This window comes from Panthera pardus, unplaced genomic scaffold (genome assembly GCF_024362965.1).
Source record: "Panthera pardus isolate Hobbes unplaced genomic scaffold, ASM2436296v1 HiC_scaffold_13, whole genome shotgun sequence".
Lineage (NCBI taxonomy): Eukaryota > Metazoa > Chordata > Mammalia > Carnivora > Felidae > Panthera > Panthera pardus.
The window spans coordinates 171,427,730-171,435,427 of NW_026526688.1; the positions used below are offsets into that span (position 1 = coordinate 171,427,730).

The 7,698-nt window shown below is 34.8% G+C and overlaps 1 protein-coding gene across 3 annotated transcripts in view; it reads right to left on the reverse strand.

Moving 5' to 3' along the window:
* The window catches only part of N4BP2 (NEDD4 binding protein 2), a 76,148-nt gene extending 69,423 nt beyond the window's left edge, over nucleotides 1–6,725 (reverse strand). The window contains exon 1 of one of the 3 annotated variants that reach the window (XM_019413788.2): nucleotides 6,627–6,725. The gene's annotated coding sequence lies outside the window, so the exon portion shown is untranslated. The remainder of the gene's footprint in view (nucleotides 1–6,626) is intronic. The other 2 variants (XM_019413738.2, XM_019413806.2) reach the window with 2 other exon arrangements.
* Between the last annotated feature and the right edge of the window lie 973 nt (nucleotides 6,726–7,698).

Consider the following 7,698-nt stretch of genomic DNA (forward strand, 5'->3'; position numbering starts at 1 on the left):
TGGTCTAGACCTATCAGCAGCATTTACAGAGCTGATATATCCCTCCTCCACAGAACACGCTAAGGACATTATCTTCTTTTAAGAACAGGGCCACTATTAGAATTTTCCCACCACTCAACTTGGAAAAAATGAAGTGTTCCAGGACTTACCCCTAGGTTCTCTTCTTTTCTCTTCTTTTCCCTGAATTACCTACTTCTTTGGTGACCTCACCTAGTCTCACCTAGTCTCATGGCTTGGATCTTCCACTGCAGACCTGTCCTAACTACAATCTTCTCAATCTCAGCCAATGGCAATTTCCAGTTGCTGAGGCCAAAAAACTCATTTTTGCCTCCTCTTTCCTTCATACTTCATGTGATCACTCAGCAAATCTTGCCAGTTCTAAATTCAAAATATATTCATGTCATATGACAACTCTCTGTTTAACATTTGAGTAACTGTAAGACTATTATCCAAAGGGACCGCACCATTTTCAATTTCCACCAGCAATGTATAAGGTCCCCATTTCTCTGTATCTTCATCAATACCTATTATTCTCCATCTTTTTGATTATGGCCATCCTAACAGTATCTCATTATAGTTTTGACTGCATTTCCCTAATGACTAATGTTGTTGACCATCATTAGGTGTGGTTTTTTGTCACTTAAACTTTTGGTGTCCTAAGAAACCACTGCTAAAGCCAAGGTCACAAAGATTTATGCCAATGTTTTCCTCAAAAAGATTTACAGTTTTAGCTTTTACATTTAGGTCTTTAATCCATTTTGATTTAATTGTTGTATATGGTGTGAGACAGGGGTCCAAGCTAATTCTTTTCCATGTAGATATCCAATTGTCCCAGTACCATTTGTTGAAAAAGACTGTTATTTCTAGGGTGCCTGGGTGGCTCAGTCGGTTAAGTATCCGACTTCAGTTCAGGTTTGTGAGTCCAAGCCCCGCATCAGGCTCTGATCTGCGAGCTCAGAGCCTGGAGCCTACTTCAGATTCTGTGTCTTCCTCTCTCCCTCTGCCCCTCCCCTGTTTATCCTCTATCTCTCTCTCTCTCTCAAAAATAAATAAACATTAAAGGAAAATTTTTTTAATTAAAAAAAAAAGACTATTCTTTCTCCACTGAATGGTCTTGGCACCCTTGTCAAAAATCAATTGGCTGTAAGTGTAAGGGTTTATTGCTGGACTCTCAATTCTATTTCACTGATCTTTATGTCTACTCTTATGCCAGTATCATATCATGTTGATTTGTAGTAACTTTTAATATCAGGAAAAGTAAGTCTCCAAATTTTGCTCTTCTTTTCCAAGACTTTTGACTATTCTGGGCCCCTTGCCTTTCCATGTGAAATTCAGAGTTAGTTTATCGATTTCTGCAAAGAAACCGGATGGTATATTGACAGGGACTATGTTGAATCAGTAGATCCTAAGTCAAAGGTTTACTTTAAAACCTCCAAAATCTCTGCATTTCATATGGAGTAAAAGCTCAAGTTCTTAAAATAGCTTATTTAAGATACTAAACAGTCTGGTTCCCTAATAACTCTTCCCAATCATTTCTTGCTACTCTCCCTCTTGCTCTTTCTTAAATTCACCCAGTATTCTCCTGCTTCACTGCCCTTATACTTAATTTGTAGCCTGAAATGCACTTTCCCTAGATATCTGACTCATTTCTTTGGAAATTTTTTTTTGTTAACGTTTATTTATTTTTGAGACAGAGAGAAACAGAGTTTGGGCAGGGAAGGGGCAGAGAGAGAGATGAAGACACAGAATCCAAAGTAGGTCCAGGCCCTGAGCTGTCAGCACAGAGCCCGACGCAGGGCTAGAACCCACGTACAGAGAGATCATGACCTGAGCCAAAGTCGGCAGCTCAACTGACTGAGCCACCCAGGCGCCCCTCCTGACTCATTTCTTACAAGACTTTACTTAAGGCACTTTTGCAGTGACCTAACCACCCTACATAAAACTGTGCACACACACATTCTCTCCATCTCCCTTTCATTATCACTCTATAATTTAGATGTTCATTTTGTTTAACGTCTGTATACCCTAACGCTAGAAAGTGAACTCTTTGAAGGCAAATGTTATTCCCAATTCTGTTTACTTTTGCATTGCTATCACTAAACTAAATAAGTACCAAAACTACATATCAATACCAAAACAATGTCTAGCACATAGTAAGCACTCAATAAACTTCTGCTAGATAAGTGAAGGATTAAGGTAAGGAAAAAGAAACAAGAAGAACAGGAAAGCAATAAGTACAAGATTCTAAAAAGAAATAGTAATACAATACTCAATAAAATTTATAAGTTTAACTGCACTGAGGCACCTGGGTGGTTCAGTCAGTTAAGCGTCCGACTCTTGATCTCAGCTCAGGTTTTGATCTGAGGGTCATGAGTTCAAGCCCTACATTGGGCTGAGCATGAAGCCTACTTAAACAACAAGAAAAAAAAGTTTAACCCTATTAATAAAATGGAATTAAAAGAGAATATTATTGGGGCGCCTGGTAGTTCAGTCGGTTAAGCGTCCAACTTCAGCTTAGGTCATGATCTCATGGTTTGCGGGTTCGAGTCCCACATCAGGTTCTGCGCAGACAGTTCAGAGCCTGGAGCCTGCTTCAGATTCTATGCCTCCCTCTCTCTCTCTGCCCCTCCCCCACTCACACTCATGCTCTCTCTCTCAAAAATAAATTAATGTTAAAAAAAGAGAGCATTATTATGTTGCCTAATAGATAAAAAATATTTTTTAAATAATAATAGCCATCGTTGGCAAAGTTATAGTGAAATAGGAATTTTCATATATTGTGATAAGAATGAACTAGTATAACCTTTCTAGAAAGCAAATTGGCACTATGTATCAAGAAATCTTAAATTACAGCTGATCCCAACAACGTTGGGAGTGGTTAGGAGTGCCGACCACCCACACAGTCAAAAATCCCCATATAGCTTTTGACTTAACTACTAATAGCCTACTGTTGACTGGAAGCCTTACTGAGAACATATAGTCAATTAACACAAATTTTGTATTATATACTGTTTTGTTACAATAAAGTAAGCTATAGAAAAGAAAATGTTATTAAGAAAAATATAAAGAGGAGAAAATACATTTACAGAACAGTAAAAAATCTGCACATGAATGGATCCAGGCAGTTTAAACCTGTGATGTTCAAGGGTCAACTGTATTTATATTCTTTGATATAGTAATTCCACTTTTAGGAATTCATCATTAAAAAAATCAGATTTACAGAGATATTTATTTAGAAATGTTCAAAATACAGTAATTTTTTACAAAGAAAAACTAAAAAACAACTAAATAATGAGAAAAGAAAGATAAAATAATTTCTGGTAATAGTAAGTATAATTTATTAAATACTTAACACATGCCAGCTAGAATGTTAAATCATGAATTTACTTAACTCTTAAACTAGTAAGTATTATTATGCCTATTTTGCAAATAAGAAAACTAAGGACTAGAAAAGTATCAAGCACAATATCTCTTTAGATTCCTAAAATGGAATCTAAACAGTTATTAAAGACTGTATTTTGGATAATATTTCACTGAGAGTTGGTTTTTTTTTTTTTTTTTTAACTTTTATTCATTTCTGAGAGACAGAGACAGAGCGCAAGCAGGGGTGGGGCAGAGAGAGAGGGAGACACAGAATCCGAAGCAGGCTCCAGGCTCTGAGCTGTCAGCACAGAGCCTGACACAGGGCTGGAACCCAGGAACCATGAGATCATGACCTGAGCCAAAGTCCGACGCTTAACCCACCGAGCCACTCAGGCACCCGAGGGTTTTTTGTAAGACAATGTTAGAAAAGAAGGCAAGACACAAAACTTAACATAATTTAATGGGACTAGATCAGACTGTAATATTAGACTAGAAATCTCTGGATAATTTGAGATTACAAGTAATTTTATTTTTAACATGCTACTCTTTTTACATACTACATTTGCATTTTCCAAATGATCTGTAATATATACGTATTTTAACAATCAGGGAAAAAACAACAATTACTATTAGTAAAGCTAAATCTTAGACTTCCCTCTATACTTGTTCCTCTACCTATTAAACCATGTATCCCTTCCACCTCTTTTTTCATTGTGTCTACTTATATGGAAAAAGATCTAAACATGTAGGCAGTTTAAGTGTCTAATATTTAATACAGTGAAGAACATCATATACATAAAAACATACACTACCACCCAAATACTAGTTTTACTTTATATATCCATATTATTTCAATCCCATTTATTCACTTGAGTAATGTTCAACATTTTTATCAACTGATCTTATGCATCTTCCTTTTTCCATAAAGAGAGACTTATTAATAAACTAGTTTAAACAAGGTTATGTAGCTTCTTCACATACATACCTGACCTAAATAGAGAGTGTATTCTAAAAGGATATGCTATATAAGAATGGGTAAGATTTGATATATAATGGAGAAATGTGAAAGAAGTGGCTCAAATGAAGAACATAAAAACAAATAATATAAATTTTTGTTAACAATGAGACCATGAATATATAAATTTCATATACACATTTTCAAACTCTTCTCCCTCTATTATTTAATTTTAACCTGATAGAGAATCTAACCAACCAATACATACTTGCTCACTGATTATCATCAAAAATATTCCAGCATGGTAAGCAGAAGTCTTATCAACTCGAGTTTGTTGTTTGTTTTTTTAATAGATAAGGATGTATATGTCCTTTTAAACATTAAAAAAAAAAAAAATTCTAGGTTAATATTTAGAGTGAACATGAACTTTAACAATGGTATGGCAACGGTCAGTACTGTCATTAAAGTGAATATACCAGTAAATACCACTTCAAAAAAACCCCCTTCCTATTGAAAACTACATCATCAACACAATACTGACACTAAAAAAACTCCCATGTCATTTTATAAATAAATAATAAATTTATATAAGGACAACTAATTTTAGACAATTTACCTTTACAGAAAAATAAACAGAAAATAGTAAGTTTCTATGACAATCAAGAAATATATTCTATTTAATATGCAATATCATCTACAAAGAACAGGCCTAAGAAAACTGATACTAAGAATCAAATGTATTAATAACACCTTAGCTCCTTAAAACCATCAAAAAAGGAAGAAAAAACAAAAGCATCTCTCTAGGGGTGCCTGGGTGGCTCAGTAGGTTAAGCGTCCTTGGTTCAGGCTCAGGTCATGATCTCAGGGTTCATGAGTTCAGTTTGTGAGTTGGAGCCCCATGTTGAACTTTCCACTATCAGAGCAGAGCCTGCTTGGGATTCTTTCTCTCCCTCTCTCTCTGTCCCTCCCCTGCTTGCGTGCACTCACACGTGCACCTCTCTCTGTATATTTCAAAATAAATAAATAAAATTTTTAAAAAATGGTAATGTTTAAAAAAAAAGCATCTCTCTATAAGGAATATATATGGCAGTCATAGGACTCCAAACATCTCTCTATAAGGAATATATATGGCAGCATAGCAAAAAAGATCAAGAAACATCTCTCTCAGGGTGCCTGGGTGGCTCAGTGGGTTCAGCATCCAACTCAACTCTTGATTTTGGCCCAGGCCATGATCCCAGGCTTCTGGCATCCAGTCCTGTATCAATCGGGCTTGCACTAGGAGTGGGATCTGCTTAAGATTCTCTCTCTCCCGGTGCCCCTTCTCCCCACCCACCCCCCTCACTCATGCTCTTGCTTTCTCTAAAATGAGAAAATAAAGAAACATCTCTCTCATGAACAAATGCTACCAAAACCAATCAATCCATCTTAACTGGAGATTAAGTTTCCTACAAAATGATTTTAAGTGTGCTACTGCGATAAGGGTAAGATAAGTACTAAATCTCATCAAAGTACCAAAGAGTGTGTCACTGAAAAAGACAGCATTTACAGAAAACGTAACTAATAATCTTAAAATGTATTTATCTATGCCCTAAGAACTATTATACTTGATCACTGAAGACATTCTAAATATCAATGGATAAGAGTATGGCTAAATAAATGATGATAAAAATCACCTTTTAGAATACTAGGCAATTGTTATAAAATTTAAGGTAGAATGAAGAAAGCATATGTGTGCAGAAACCAGAAAGATCTCTTAGACATATTCTTAAAGAAAAAAGCCAGTTGCTGAACAATATACACTTTTAGCTAAAGAATCCAGGAAGGTGTGTTTCTATAGACTTCTTCAATACTTTCTATAATCCTTCATTACATACTGCCAGTCCTAGTCTTGCTTGGTTATTTTAGAGTCTCACATTGTTGGTTTTACCAACATATTTTCATCTGTATGTGCTTATTTTCCCATTAGCCATGTTCCTTGATTATACAGATTATGATATATACTTCAATCTGGCAGTTAGCCATAGTCCCATATAGAAAATGGGTGCACAGATAATATATGCAGATGGCTAATAATATATGAAATATGAAGAAGCAGTTTAGAAGCAGAGAAATGAAAACACACATTAAAGGGGAAAACCAGGACTACAATACAGTTGTTTTATGCAACCACAAACTCTTCGAGAAATTCTAGTAACGAAATTTGTAACTACATTTTCCTTCTGAGAGATTTTTTTTTAATCACTCAAATAAAAAGGCTTGAGAACCTATGTGTAAAATACTCATACTCTATGACTTTGGTTATACTTACCATCTGCCTGGCATTGATGCTACCAACATGCTCTTTAAGGCCACAGTTGATATCTGCAAACTCTATAGCTCTTCCTATTACCTAACATGTCTTCTTACTATAAATAAAAAAAAATAGTAAGTTACATATTTTACATATATAATAAAGACAAATTTATATCAAACTACAATCCTAAATGATATCAAAATTCAAAACATATATAATATTTATAATACAAATATATGAGATTCCACACAGAAAGCCATAAAAGTAGAAAAAAAAAAAAAAAAAAGGAAGAAAAAGAAAAAAGACCAAACTCATTTGCCACCACTGGAGGTAACTACTACACTTGGAAATGGTTATATTAAAGGAACAAACTAAGCATTTATTTTTCAAAAAGAACATTTTTTTCAAGGTAACAAATAGCCCTAACTGATAAGGGAAAAGTCTTCATAGAAGAGGACAATGCAACAGCAATGTACAAGGAACAATATAATTTTAATATTTATAATGAATAACTGAACAGGAATCAATAATCATCAATGAAAGCTAAAATCATTAGGTGAAAGGTTGATAGTGATTTACCTGGTGTCAAAGTAGCAGGTACAGATGATTTACTAGATGCAAAAAAGAAAAGATAACTTTACAATAAAATGATCTGGTTGTCACCACCTTAGCCTGGTGATCAAACACAGAATCAAAATGATAGGACAACTAAATGTTATGTGCCTCTTAATATGAAACAATAGGAGTACAAAGCATTACAAAATATTCTTCCAAAAATCTTTAACCTGAATCTGAAACACGTTTAGATTTAACACCCAGTTCATACAAAATACAGGGTATAAAGAGGTTATACTACACCATGAGTAAATAAATGATCAGCAATACAAAAAACATAGACATTCTCAACAGACCTACCAAGTCTGTATCACGGGGTAAGAGAGGGAGGGTGGTGTAGACAGGTAAGAAAGGCAGTGCTACAATAAAAAAGACTCAAAGAGATAACTAAATGCAATGGGTAGCTCTTAATGTGAATTTGGTATTTAAAAAAAAAAAAATGTTTGGGGAACTGAAGAAATATATGGTATGA